The sequence below is a fragment of the Mustelus asterias genome, chromosome 2 (assembly GCF_964213995.1).
Source record: "Mustelus asterias chromosome 2, sMusAst1.hap1.1, whole genome shotgun sequence".
NCBI classification, from domain to species: Eukaryota; Metazoa; Chordata; class Chondrichthyes; order Carcharhiniformes; family Triakidae; genus Mustelus; species Mustelus asterias.
The window spans coordinates 78,045,916-78,060,085 of record NC_135802.1 but is presented as its reverse complement, the minus strand read 5'-3'; the positions used below and the strand labels follow the sequence as shown (position 1 = coordinate 78,060,085).

General features: G+C 43.7%; 1 protein-coding gene across 1 annotated transcript in view; it reads left to right on the top strand.

The window, feature by feature from the left end:
* The first annotated feature begins 10,949 nt into the window (after positions 1-10,949).
* Positions 10,950-14,170, top strand: part of calcr (calcitonin receptor) — a 304,999-nt gene continuing 301,778 nt past the window's right edge. The window contains exon 1 of the mRNA XM_078237649.1: positions 10,950-11,203. The gene's annotated coding sequence lies outside the window, so the exon portion shown is untranslated. The remainder of the gene's footprint in view (positions 11,204-14,170) is intronic.

Sequence of the window (14,170 nt, the reverse complement as noted above, 5' to 3'; positions counted from 1 at the left end):
CCCACACATCTTTAGACTGTGGGAGGAAACCAGAGCACCTGGAGGAAACCCATGCAGACATGGAGAGAATGTGCAAACTTTACACAGACCTGAGGCCGGAATTGAATCCGGGTCCCTGGCGCTGTGAGGCAGCAGTGCTAACCACCATGCCACCGTGCCGCCAGTGTGCTGCCTGCGTGCTGAGTCCAACATTTTGCACCAATATCTGAGCTGGTAACTACAAGTGGTAAATCAAGTAACAGTGCTTTTCTGAGAGCATCATCTTCAAAGTTTCAGTGACACCAGATGCTCTTTGCAGCAAATCCTGTGATGTGGAGAAGAATCTCTTCCATTGGGATCAGGGACACAGCGGTGCCTGTTTCATAACCATTCTTTTCTGCTCCTTTCATTGTAAGTCACCTTTTTGATTTGATTTATTATTGTCACGTGTATTAGTACACAGTGAAAAGTATTGTTTCTTGCACGCTATACAGACAAAACATACCGTTTATAGAGAAGAAAAGGACAGAGTGCAGAATGTAATGTTACAGTCATAGCTAGGGTGTAGAGAAAGATCAACTTAATGCGAGGTAGGTCCATGCAAAAGTCTGATGGCAGCAGGGAAGAAGCTGTTCTTGGGTCAGTTGGTACGTGTCCTCAGACTTTTGTATCTTTTTCCCGACGGAAGAGAGTATGTCTGGGTGCCTAGGGCCCTTGATGATGCTGGCTGCTTTTTCAAGGCAGCGGGAAGTGTAGACAGAGTCAATGTGGGAGGCTAGTTTGCGTGATGGACTGGGCTTCGTTCATGACTCTTTGTAGTTCCTTGCGGTCTTGGACAGAGCAGGAGCCATACCAAGCTGTGATACAACCAGAAAGAATACTTTCCATGGTGCATCTGTAAAGGTTGCTGAAAGTCGTAATAGACATGCAAAATGTCCTTATTGTTCTGAGCAAGTAGAGGTGTTGGTGGACTTTCTTAACTTTGTTCTGCAAGCCAGAGTGAAGAATGTCAGTGATTATATAGCACTGTTTTTGGATGATGTGCCTTTCCTGACTAACTGGAACAATGAGGAGTTAGTGAGAGGTTCGTCTGTAAGGCTTTCTCTTTTCCTTTCTTCGATGTGGGTGTCACTAGAAAGGCCAACATTTTTTGCCCATTCCTAAATACCCTAACTACCCACTGAAATGACTGAGCAAGTTCAAGTGTCCACCACATTTCTCTGGATCTGGAGTCACAAGTACGTCAGTCGAGGTAAGGATGGCAGATTTCCTTCCCAAAAAGAAATTAGGAACCATATGGGTTTTACAGCAATCAGTGATAGTTATCATTGCATTTATATTCCTGATTTATCAATTGAATTTAAATTCCATTAGCTGCTGCGATGGTATTTGAACTCATATGCCAGAGCATTAACTTGGGTGTCTAAGGTTACTGGTCCAGTGAAAATACCACTACGCCACCATCTCACAGTGAGGCTGAGCACATTGGAACATTTGTGTGGAAGAGGTTGAACATCTGAATGTTAGGTTTGAATCCTGATTGTCAGGTACAAAGAACAACAAAGAACAATACAGCACAGGAACAGGCCCTTCGGCCCTCCAAGCCCGCGCCGCTCCCTGGTCCAAACTAGACCATTCTTTTGTATCCCTCCATTCCCACTCCGTTCATATGGCTGTCTAGATAAGTCTTAAACGTTCCCAGTGTGTCCGCCTCCACCACCTTGCCTGGCAGCGCATTCCAGGCCCCCACCACCCTCTGTGTAAAATATGTCCGTCTGATATCTGTGTTAAACCTCCCCCCCTTCACCTTGAACCTATGACCCCTCGTGAACGTCACCACCGACCTGGGGAAAAGCTTCCCACCGTTCACCCTATCTATGCCTTTCATAATTTTATACACCTCTATTAAGTCTCCCCTCATCCCTCCGTCTTTCCAGGAAGAACAACCCCAGTTTACCCAATCTCTCCTCATAACTAAGCCCCTCCATACCTGGTAACATCCTGGTAAACCTCCTCTGAACTCTCTCCAAAGCCTCCACGTCCTTCTGGTAGTGTGGCGACCAGAACTGGATGCAGTATTCCAGATGCGGCCGAACCAACGTTCTATACATCTGCAACATCAGACCCCAACTTTTATACTCTATGCCCCGTCCTATAAAGGCAAGCATGCCATATGCCTTCTTCACCACCTTCTCCACCTGTGACGTCACTTTCAAGGATCTGTGGACTTGCACACCCAGGTCCCTCTGCGTATCTACACCCTTTATGGTAGGTACTGCTAGTGGATAAGTGATGGGGGAGTATATGGAATCAGCACACCTGTGTCCCTGATCTCAATGGAAGAGTGCAAGAGAGGTTGGTGCTGTAATGGGTAAGAGATGGCATGTGAAGGTTCATATACCAACCTTAGCTACCCACATGAGGTAATTGAACGTTTGTCAGCACTGGTGGCTGGTTCTCAGGACCAGGCCCCTTGCATTGACCATACTGGCTAACTTCTCCTATTCCCTCAGAGGATGATTGCTGGTGGCTTCCTTATCCACCTTGGCCCACAAATGAAAACATAGCCTCTCTTACCTTGTTGTCCTCCATCACCAATGCCTCAAGTGCTACATCCGTGAACTTGGGAGTCCTCTCTCTTCCCTGGTGCTCCATCTCCAGACAATTGCAATACTGACAGTCAGATGAAACTTCCATCCAGTTAGTAACTCTTTTAAGAGGGGCAGATTGGAGACTAGCAGGTATGTGTGAGCCTCATCTGCTGTTAGGTGCTGAGTGAGATTCCAGCAGTGCTGGTCATGCTGGGCTGCATACTACAGTCAGACATATGAGAAGGCAAGACAAATTCTGCATGCTATCTTCTTGAATGGGACCAAACCAAATTGTGACCCTTTGCACCCAATAGCAGTGCAGATGATCTCTGTAGTCATTTTTCTCTGTCTCTCTTATCAAACATTTTAATTATCTTTAATACCCCTTCTTATGCTAACCATCCATCTCCTCTTTTATAGACAGAAGAGCCCCAGCCTGCTAAATCTTTCCTGGCATGTATAACCTCTCAGTTCTGGTGGCACCTTGCTAAATCGTTTTGCATCTTCTCCAGTTTTTTCTTATTACTATATAGAGGGCAGAACTGGTCACTGTACTCCCAGATCTGTTTGAAATGAAGTTCTGTACAACCTGAAGATCACTTTTCAACTCTATTTTTCTAGAAATGGACCTCAGTGCTTTGTTTATTTTTTATGGGGTTATTAACCTATATCGGAACTGATGGTGATTTGTGTATCTATAAGCCCACATCCCTTGTGCCATTAAGGGATGTGGGCTTATAAGGAGGCTACATAAACCTTGGAAAATAAGTCTCCCATATAGAGACTTATTTTCCAAGGTTTATGTAGCCTCCTTATAAGAATGTAAGAACATAAGATATAGGAGCAGGCTCTCCAGCCTGCTCCACCAATCAATTCAATCAGCACTAACCTTCACTTTTCTGACCTATCTCTATATCCCGTGATTCCCTTAAGAGTCCAAAAATCTACCAGAATCAATTTTCAAATATCCCCATCAACTGAGCATCCACAGCCCTCTGCAGAAGAGAATTTCAAAGATTCACAGCCCATCCGAGTGAATAAATTTCTCCTCATGTAAGTTTTAAATGGTCGACCTTTTATCCTGAGACTCTGGCCCTTAAATTCTACCCTCCAACCAGAGGAATAATATCCTCTCACAATTCTGTATGTTTTAATGAGACCACCTCTCATTCTTCAAAACTCCAGAAAATATAAGCATGTTCTATTTAATCTCTCCTCATAAAACACCTCTTACATACCCTCTTCCACCTTCTTCCATCGGGATAAAGATACAAAATTCTGAGATCATAGAATCATAGAATCATAATCATAATCATGTACCAATTGACTCAAGAACAGCTTCTTCCCTGCTGCCATCAGACTTTTGAATATAAGAACATAAGAACATAAGAACGAGGAGCAGGAGTAGGCCATCTGGCCCCTGGAGCCTGCTCTGCTATTCAATAAGATCATGGCTGATCTTTGAAAGATCCTATCACACATTAAGCTGATCTTCCTCTTTACCCTATTGGTAACTGTAACACTCGCCCCTTCTGCCCCCTCTCCTTTCCTTCTCTCCTATGTACTCTATGAATGGTACGTTTTGTCTGTAACAGCTTGCAAGAAATAATACTTTTCACTGTATCCCAATACATGTGACAATAAATCAATTCAATTCAATTCACATCCCAAGAATTAAAATAATGAACCATCGCTGCAATCTTCCCAAGCCAAACATGCTTCCATTGGTGTGATTTTATGAAAATTTATATAATTGCAGCAAGACTTCTTACCATCCATTTGCCTTCCTAATTATTTCTGTGCCAACTTTCTTCCTACCAAAATGTGCCTCTTCACAATTATTTATATTGAGTGTGAATTGTCACCAGTTGCCAATTTTGCAAATGTATTTCATTGCAATCCTCTTTCGTATTAATTATACCATCCAATTTAGTGTCATTGCAAATATTGAAATTTCACTTCTGATTCATGAGTCCAATGAGTGTTCCAGTGAACTGACTATGGAAAGAGCTTTAACGAGCTGCACAGCCTGAAAAACATCACACCATTCACAGCAGAGAGAGAAACTATACAAGTGTTCTGTGTGGGGGCAAAGTCCAATCTGCAGAGACACCAGGACACCAACACGATGGAGAAACCATGGCAATGTAGGGACGTGGAAAGGGATTCCATTTCCCCTCTGGGTTGGAACTCATCTACATAAAGAGGCCATTCTCCTGCTCTGAGTGTGGGAAGGGATCCACTCAGTCATCCCACCTACAACCATACAAGCGAATTCAACTGGGAAGAAACCATCCATTTGTGTGGCAAAAAATTCGCTCAGTCATCTAACCTGCATGGACCCATTTGGAGAATCATGTCCTACTCTTTGTGAAGCTGAGTAACTAACTTTAACTTTGTTAAAAGCAAATTACTGTGGATGCTGGAATCTGAAACAAAAACTGAAAATGCTGGAAAATCTCAGCAGATCATACTGCATCTGTGGGAGCGAATGGAGTTAATGTTTTGAGTCTGGATGACCTTCAGATGTTTAACTTTTTGTTTTCTGTTTTGTAGCCAGCTTGTTATTCATTCTGCACAACCTCCACATGTCTATTTAGTACATTGTTATCTACGTGCGCTAATTTTACTAGGAAGCGCCTTACACATACACACTACAGGAATATGTATTTACATAACACATATGTACCTCTAACCAAAAGAGAAAATGCTGGAAAATCTCAGCAGGTCTGACAGCATCTGTAAGGAGAGAAAAGAGTTGACATTTCGAGTCCAGATGACACATTGTAAAGCTGGTTTGGTTTCAAGATTTCAGCATCCACAGTAATGTGCTTTTATACATATGTACCTCTGTTCAGTGTGAAACTTTGCAGTCTTTTTCTTTCACCAAATTTGGATTGTGGCATGAATTAATCATATTTTAGAGAGGGTTCTCGGTTTTTGTCCTCGGGTTGTGACTTCTATGTCACCAGTGTAATTTCTGAGAACATTGATTCACACAATGAGATGTGCCAGCCCCACCATCATTTTCCATCCAGACAATGGTTGGGTGTTGCTTGCCCTACGCCATGAGGTGTTCTTTTGGTGCTGATTGTCATTGAGTGGCTTTCCCTTTATTTATTCTGTGGAAAATTCCCCTGTCCATGCAAGATTGCTGGTGTTTTCATGATGCTGAGGTTCTACAATTTTACCCAAATCACACAACATTAGCAAGTAATCAATAAACAGTAATCTAGCAAGAAGAGCAAACATTATGATTAGAAAGCATTGGCATATTCTGTCTTCTGTTTTACCACTTTATCAACAAACATACACAAAAAAATTAACGTCCACACATACATAGCCTGTCTAACCATGAGTACTGAGATAAAACCAAAAGGGCTTTGACAAAAAGGGTCGTCTGGACTCGAAACGTCAGTTCTTTTCTCTCCTTACAGATGTTGCCAGACCTGCTGAGATTTTCCAGCATTTTTTGTTTTGGTTTCAGATTCCAGCGTCTGCAATAATTTGCTTTTATCCAGTACTGGGATAAACATGTCCAAGAACAGTATCCATTAATCATCTTTATTCACTAATCAGAGATGTAATCATTCACCCTGAATTCTTCTAAGAATCTGCTAAGTGACAGTGTGTTGAACAAAACTGATTTAGGAAAACCACATTTGCACTGGTCTTTGCAGACAGCGCGGTATTTTGAGGCTGGTGTTCCTAGTTGGTGACTTAGGCCAATCCACAAGGCGCCAAGTCAGTTCTGGGCAAAAAGAATACAGAGCCCTGATGGTGACAGAGAGCTTGAGCTATTGCCTTGTGGCATCGTGAAGTGAAACTACTGTGCTTCGTAAATGTCCCTTACTTAATTCAAGATTGCCTGCTCCCAACAATCATAAATAAACAGTTCACTTAGTTTAATCATGTCTCCCCCTCCCCCCTCATTGCAGTACATTGTTGGGAGGTTTGCTTTGTGGGTTACTGCCGATCTAGAGGACTGTGCTACCTTTCAGTGCCATTTGGACTAATCTGGAAACAACCCAAAATCCTAGCAGATATCATGTCGGCGTTTTTTTTTTGTTTTATTTGTGTTATTTTGTAACAAAAATGCTCGTCTAATACTTTTTGCCAAGAATCATAAATCAATTTGGAATATTCCTTATTTTCGTAAAAACCACTTGACTATCTTTAAACGCTGTGGATAGAGCGTATTGAAACACACACACATCTCTGGTACAAAATTCTGCTCCAACTGTAGGTTTAAACCAAATTGCAATAGGTTTGCCAGGTCATGGAATCTGATGACTGCTGTCGGAGGCGCTCCGACTTCCTGTGGCAATCTGTGCAGCTACGCCGGGCGGTGCAAGTTGCGGTGCTGTAGCTGTACCCGCATTATTGCGGCGGGGTGAATGGGACTGCTTCACACACATCTTCCTCACAGGTCTTTTTCTTCGACGCTACAATTTGCAGCCATTCCTCATTGAATTATTTATTGATGGGTGTGCACTCACACCTAGATCTAGAATCATTAAGTTATTCCAAATTCTAGCAGAATGGGCGTACTGACTCACCCTTTGACTCCAAGTTCGCCCTGATATGTAATAAATACTTTGTATGTGTGTTCATAGACAGAGAGATATAGAAATGGAGTGGGAGTGGAGGGATACAAAAGAATGGTCTAGTTTGGACCAGGGAGCGGCACGGGCTTGGAGGGACGAAGGGCCTGTTCCTGTGCTGTATTGTTCTGTGTTCTTTGAAACCGGTAAAGGTCTCACAGCGGGTAAAGCTGTAAGTTTTAGATCTTAACGTGTTTCAAGTATTTCAGAAATTGTCGAATTAGGCGTAGGTTGCAATAAGATTTAGAATCCCAGTCAGAGGAGTCAATGCGTTTTCCTCATTCCAATATTCTTCGGAGGGAAACGGCGATGGGAGAGATACTGGAAGACCTGGAAAGGTGAATTTGTATCAGGAGGGCGCTTTTGACGAACATTGCAGTTTGCTCGGGTTCAGGGCAGTCAGGAAACTCCTCCAATCCCACAATGAACGCAGTCTGTTGTCAGCCAGCAAGGCGGGGTGGGGGGTGGATTTCAGCAATTCCAACTCTTTCTAGGGCAGTCCCTCGGAATCCAGGATGAGCCGCTTCCACTCCAATCCCACGGGTTCTGAGATTGGCTGATCAGTCCAGTGCACCATCTGTACACTCTGCCACATGTTAGACAGTTAGTGCTTGAAGGGCTGTGCGGATGGGTAGTTTGGAAGTTTGTGTCTCTCTGGCACCTGTCTTGGCCTCTGCATATTGCCAACCAGCTCTCTTGATGTACTGGGTGCCTTGCTGAATGAACCTTTTTCATTTTCGGTTGGCCACAAACCAGGGACTCCCATGAATCAGCGGGGATATTTAGCCTCTTCAGAGATGCTTTGTGGACATTCCTAAAGAGTTTCCACTGTCTTGGGAGTCTCCGTCCATGACTGAATTCCGTGTATAGCAATTACTTCGAGAGCATACGAATGACATGTCCTACCCAGCAGAGCTGGTTTTGAGTGATTCGCGCTTTGATGCTGGGCAAGTTAGTTTGGGAAAGGATGTTGCCATTAGACCACCTTTCCTGCCACTAGGTTTGGAGAATCTTGCAAAGGTACCAGCGAGGCTTTTTCTTCAGTCCTTTGAGGCGACTGCTGTAGATTGGTGAAGTCTCTGAAGCAAATCAGAGCATGCCGCTTGGTAAACCATGATCTTGGTCTCAGGTTTGAGATCCTGATAATCAGATATTCTTTTCCGTAGTTGGCTGAAGGCTGAGCTGGCAGATTGGAGGCAATGGTGAATCTTGTCTTCTTTCTCTGTCTTTGTGAAGAGGCTCCCAAGCCACCGAAACTGGTCACATTTTCTAGCGAATCACTATCGATCTTCAGTGTTGATGGGCGAAGTGTTGTTCGGTGGGAGCCTATTGGAAGAGGAATCTTAGTTTTCTGGGTGTTTAATGGGCGGCCCATTTTCTTATGTTTCAGAAAAGGAGTTGACAAATATCTGGAGCTTAGTTTCTCAGTGAGTGCACACACCAGCATCATCTGCAATTTGAAGATCTATGATTGAGGTTAAAATGGTTTTGGGTTGAAGACAGTGTAACTTAAAGACAGTTACCTGTCTTTATAGATTATCTCCATGCCTGTGGGTAATTTTGCTGGAGGTGAGATGCAGTATCACAAAGGGAAAATGGAGAAGGGAGTTGTCACCTTGTTTTATCCCAGTTTTCACTGAGATAGGGACTGTGGTGATTCTGTTGATGAGGATCACAGCTTATGTGTCATTGTGGAGTAGATGGGGCCTGGTAACAAATTTCTGAGAGCAGCCAAATTTGAAGAGGATACTTGATAAGCCTCCACAATTGACAAGTCAAAACCTTATGTGAGGTCAAAAAAGGCCATTTTCAGTGGTTGGTGCTGTTCCTTGCACTTCTTGAATTTGCCACACAGTGAAAATCATGCCTGTGCTTCCCCTCAATGGGTGAAAACCACATTGCAGCTCTGGAAATAAATCCTTGGCTGTGGAAGGAGGTATTTGAGGAGGATCATTGCAATGATCTTCCTTATTGCAGACACCAGGGAGACTCCTTTGTATTTGCTGCAGTCGAACATATCTCCCTTTATGCATTTAGTAATGCTTATAGTGTCCCTGAAATATCTTGGCATGCAATCTTTTTCCCCCAGAGGGATATGAGATTGTGTAGCTGTGCCAGGTGTGTTTCTCTACCCTGTTTCAGAATTTCAGTTGGGATTCCATCTGCTGCAGGAGCTTTATTATTTTGCAGCTGTCAAATGGCTTTTTCAACTTCACTCCAGATCCAGGTCACAACAAGAGCAGCTTGGGCGGGCGATTGAGGAATGGAGTTGAAGAGCTAAGAGTCTTGGTTGAACAGTTCTTTATAGTGTTCTCTCCAGCGAGTACTGACTGCCACCCTGTCCTTGATGGGCTCCCCTCCAAGCTTGGCTCTCAGTGAGGTGAAACCTCGAGTGTTTGGACTATCAGTTGTCCTGACACCATCAGAGAGATTTTGCATGGTGCTGCTGTTTGCAAGTTGTTGGATCTCCTGCGCTCTGTCCACCCACCACAACCCAAACACAATCATCTTCAACAAAAGCTATGATGTGGAGATGCCGGCGTTGGACTGGAGTGGACACAGTAAGAAGCCTCACAACACCGGGTTAAAGTCCAACAGGTTTATTTGGATCACCAGCTTTTGGAGCGCTGCTCCTTCACCTGATGAGAGAGCAGCGCTCGGAAAGCTCGTGATTCTGAATAAACCTGTTGGACTTTAACCTGGTGTTGTGAGACTTCTTACTGTCAACAAAAGCTAGCAGCGGACTTAAGGGGTCAGTGGCTGGCTTGCATATAACAACCCACAGTGCAAGTGAGAGCAAAGACAGCTATCGTCTCGAACATCACCCGTGAAATGTGTTTTAAAATCATTTGAAAGATCATCAAAATAATATTTGATATATTCTAAAGAAATGTGCTACAAAAGTCGACTTGACAATTGTTAAGGTGTCAGTGAGGAAGCAAACTACAGGAATGTAACTTGTTCAGTGTAGCCTGTGAAACATCCAGGGGGAAAGATGCCACGTTTAAATATCGCCAGGAATAAAATAGAACGGGATTAAATGTGTTTAGTGCTGATTTATACAGAATGCACGCGTTTAAAATGTGACGTATCTTTAATAAAAACATAGGTTTGGGTCTTGGTGATGTCTTCACTGAAGTAGAACTCTCTTAAACATACAACTATTGGTGACCATTGAAACCTGCTACATCAATAAATGAGAGCCCATTGTAACAGTACAACGTTTAGCTATAGGGAGTCTACTAAGTTCTTCAAACTGCCCTAAGCTTCTCTATAACACCAGATCTATACCCCCATCCCGAATAATTTCATCTACGCCGTTCCTCCTCATCCTTTTAAAGTACTTATTTAAATGATTTAACAAAAGGTGCCAAATAACGGTAGACCAGCACAATTGAATTATGCGGATCCGAGCTCTTGCACTTTAGTATTGAAAATCTATATATTGGCCTCCTTGCTAATGTCTCTGCATCGTTACTGGCTCAGCGGCCATTGCCAGAAAGCGGGGGCTCTCTCCAAGAGCAGTGCTGGAGCCGGGCAGGAGCTGATGACAGGGAAACAAACCCCGTGGTGCCCTTACATGTGAATGCGAAACTGTTCCAGTTCGGGCTGCCGGGCTTGCGGGTGAGTGGAGGCGCTTGAGAATTGCAGCCAGACTGAGAGGTCAGCCACATTCTGCAAGGCAACACCAGCGGCAAGGAGACGAGAAAGCTCCAGTCACAGTCATTCATTCAGACCAGCCTTTCACAGAGCGGAACCCAATTGGATCGAAACTGGGACTTGAAAGGAGAGGGAAGAGGAAAACAGCTAATGTGGCTAATACGATTGGAATTACAGGAATCACGGAACATCGAATTTCAGCTATCTTCATTTCATTCCGCGAGGGAACATTCACAACAGTTGGGATTTCTCATCTGTGGGGAGAGAGAGGAACGAGCGAAAGAAAGATGCAATTTCAATAATAGCTTTTATTCAATTTGAGGAGCTGTCACCACAACTCAGCGCATCTTCAGAGCGAGGATCCAATAGGTACTGAGTCTCCATTTTCTTAAAGTTTCTTCTTGTTATGATATAAAACCTTAGTCAGTGGGGAACCACAGTTACAGTTTCTACTGTCAGTCCCGCTCAGAGATCGTGCTGATTTATCAGGTTTGTTTTCACTGCCAGATATCTCGAATGGGACAACTGGGGTTAAGGCTCCAGTGGGTTCATGCCACGCTTGACATTACAGCATAGAATTGGCAAGCGTTTAATATACAATAGGGCAAACTCAGAGAGCAGCTTAGAAAACTAGTAAAGCATTGGTAAATAGCTGCTGGCTTTCGGGCACGCCAGACAGAAATATATATCTAATATAAAACAAGCAATTAAACCCGGGAAGCCCCCAATGCAGTTACTAAAAGGGGTCAGTGATCAGAGCGCACTGTACGCTGTTCTCCCTGCTCACTGATTCTCGACACACGCTGTCCGATACAAGCGGCTTATTGAATTGCTTCATTCTGCAGCTGAAATGGAAGCCCTGTTTATTTTGCGTATGTATGCAGGGTGTCTGAACAACACTTTATAATGGGGGGGGGGGGGGGGACCCTGTGCGACCACGGATCTATCTCTGTGTCAAAAGTTTATCTCCGGAAAAGGAGAATACATGGTTAAAGTAAGAAGTGCAATTGCCTGCCTATAATACGAACTGTAAATCCGCTTCTGGCAAATACTTGTTACTATCACCAAGTCTCATCGGCAGCCTGTGTCCCCTTCGGGATAGCACGCTGTTTTAAAGTCACGTTGTCTCTCAGGGGGAGAGGGTTTGTCATGTAGTGGAAATGCTGGGGAAGAATAAAAAGAGACCTGATGGCGAGAGGACTGAATGTTGAACACCGCATTCTTAAAAAAGAACCTGTGTCTAATGCAAGGTAGATTGGAAATGAAACGTTTATTTGCACATTCCTTTATCTGGTCCAATCAGTCGGACTGATTGTATTGTAAGTGAGGTGGCAAGGGTTTGTGTCTAATCTGTGAGGGCCTTTATATTGAAAATGGACCCCTAGCATGGACCCTATTTTTACCTGATATTTGACCTCTTGGTTTATTTATAATTCTTGATTCAGAGGTAAATCAAAATCAAGCTTCAGACAGATTTCCAAAACCCACGAACTTCCGCTGAGGGGGAATCCCCAGCGCGATTCCATATTGTGGAGAGATTTCATCAGATCGTTAAAACACTGCATCTTGCGAAAGATCAGAAGCTTTCTTTTTAAAATCCAGGCCAAACGGAGTTGTGAATGATACTTCATTCAAAAGAGCACACGGAGGAAGTAAACTTGTATTATTTTTCATATCTGGAACAGTTCCGCCATACGAACATTTTCACAGCTTGTCTCATAAGGATTTCTTCCCCAAGGTTAATTACTGATGTATAAAATTCTGGATGAATTACAGACAGCTCTGGAACTACAAGAGATGGGGAATGCCCACGGTGTACAGGAGATTTTGGTAACATTTCAGTCCAAATATGTGCAGGTTAGGTTGATTGGCCGTGCTTAATTGGCCCTAGTTTCGGGGGATTAGCAGGGTAAATATGTGGGGTTACGAGGGTAGGGTGGGATTGTTGTCGGTGCAGACTCGATGAGCCGAATGGCCACCTTCTGTACTGTAGGGATTCTATGATTTGTTTAATGATGCTGCATATTGCAAACTACACCTATGCTGCACATTAAGAGGCAATGTCTAATTCAAATAAAATTGCAACAGATGATTTCCCCACCATTAATGCAAAGAGAAGGTTTATAAATTAACTGATGCTATTCACTGAAACGGTGCAGCCCGGCCGTGTACCTGGGGTGTACGATGCCGCTCTAAGGTGATTAGGTTTGCCATGAAGCCAGACGCCTATTCCGGAGGTAAGTGACTCGACGAATGAGCTTCAGCAGTATCGAGCACTGGGGAGCCTGAACAACCGGGCTTCCAGGTATTAAATGGCCGAATGCAAATATACTCACACATGCTTACGTTTTGTGTGTTTAAAAAACGCACAGCCCAAACTAGCGCAGTGGGACTTCAAAAGGCCTCAGCAAAGTTAGGCACGCTGTCTGTGGTGTAAATTCCCCACGATTGTACATGTTGTCTTTCGCTTCACTCAGCAGTTTAATGCTACGAATTTAATTGCATTAGGTTAATTATCACAAGCTCCATAATTCTGATTTTGCTATTTATATCCGACAAGCACGTACAGGAATGATGTGATTTGCCAATATAAACGCACGTTGAAGAATCATTAAACTGCAGGATGGTCCATTTTAGAGATAACTACCTCCAGAAGTCTACACATACTCTGAAAATAACTATGTCCTAATATTGAATCTGTGTTGGTGATGGTCATTGCCAGGCACTTGTGTGACATGTTACTTGCCACTTATCAGCCCAAGCTGAATGTTGTCATGCTCCAGGCAGGCACACAGACTGCTTCAATACCAGAAGAATTGCGAATGGTACTGAACACTGCAATTATCAGTGAACATGCCTACTTCTGAACTTAATTTGGAGGGAAGGTCATTGGTGATCAACTGAAGATGGTTGGGCCTAGGACACTACCCTGAGGAGCCTCTGCAGTGATGTCCTCGGGCTGAGATGATTGAGTTCCAACAAGCATAACCTTTTTCCTTTGTGCTAGGTTTGTTGTTCTGAAGTTTTCCCCCAGGTTCCCATTGACTCCAGTTTTGCTTGTGCTCCTTGATGCCACACTTGGTCAAATGATGTCACTTGATGTCAAGGGCAGCCACTCTCACCTCACCTCTGGAGTTCAGATCTTTTGTCCCATTTTTAGACCAATGCTGTAATGAAGTCAGCAGCTGAGTGACCCCCATGGAGCCCAAAACTGAGCATCAGTGAGCAGTTTATTTCTGAGTAAGTGCAGCTGATAGCACTGTTCATCCAATGCTTTGCTGATGATTACAAGTAGACTGTAAGGATGGTAATTGGCTGGGTTTGTGCTGCTTTCTG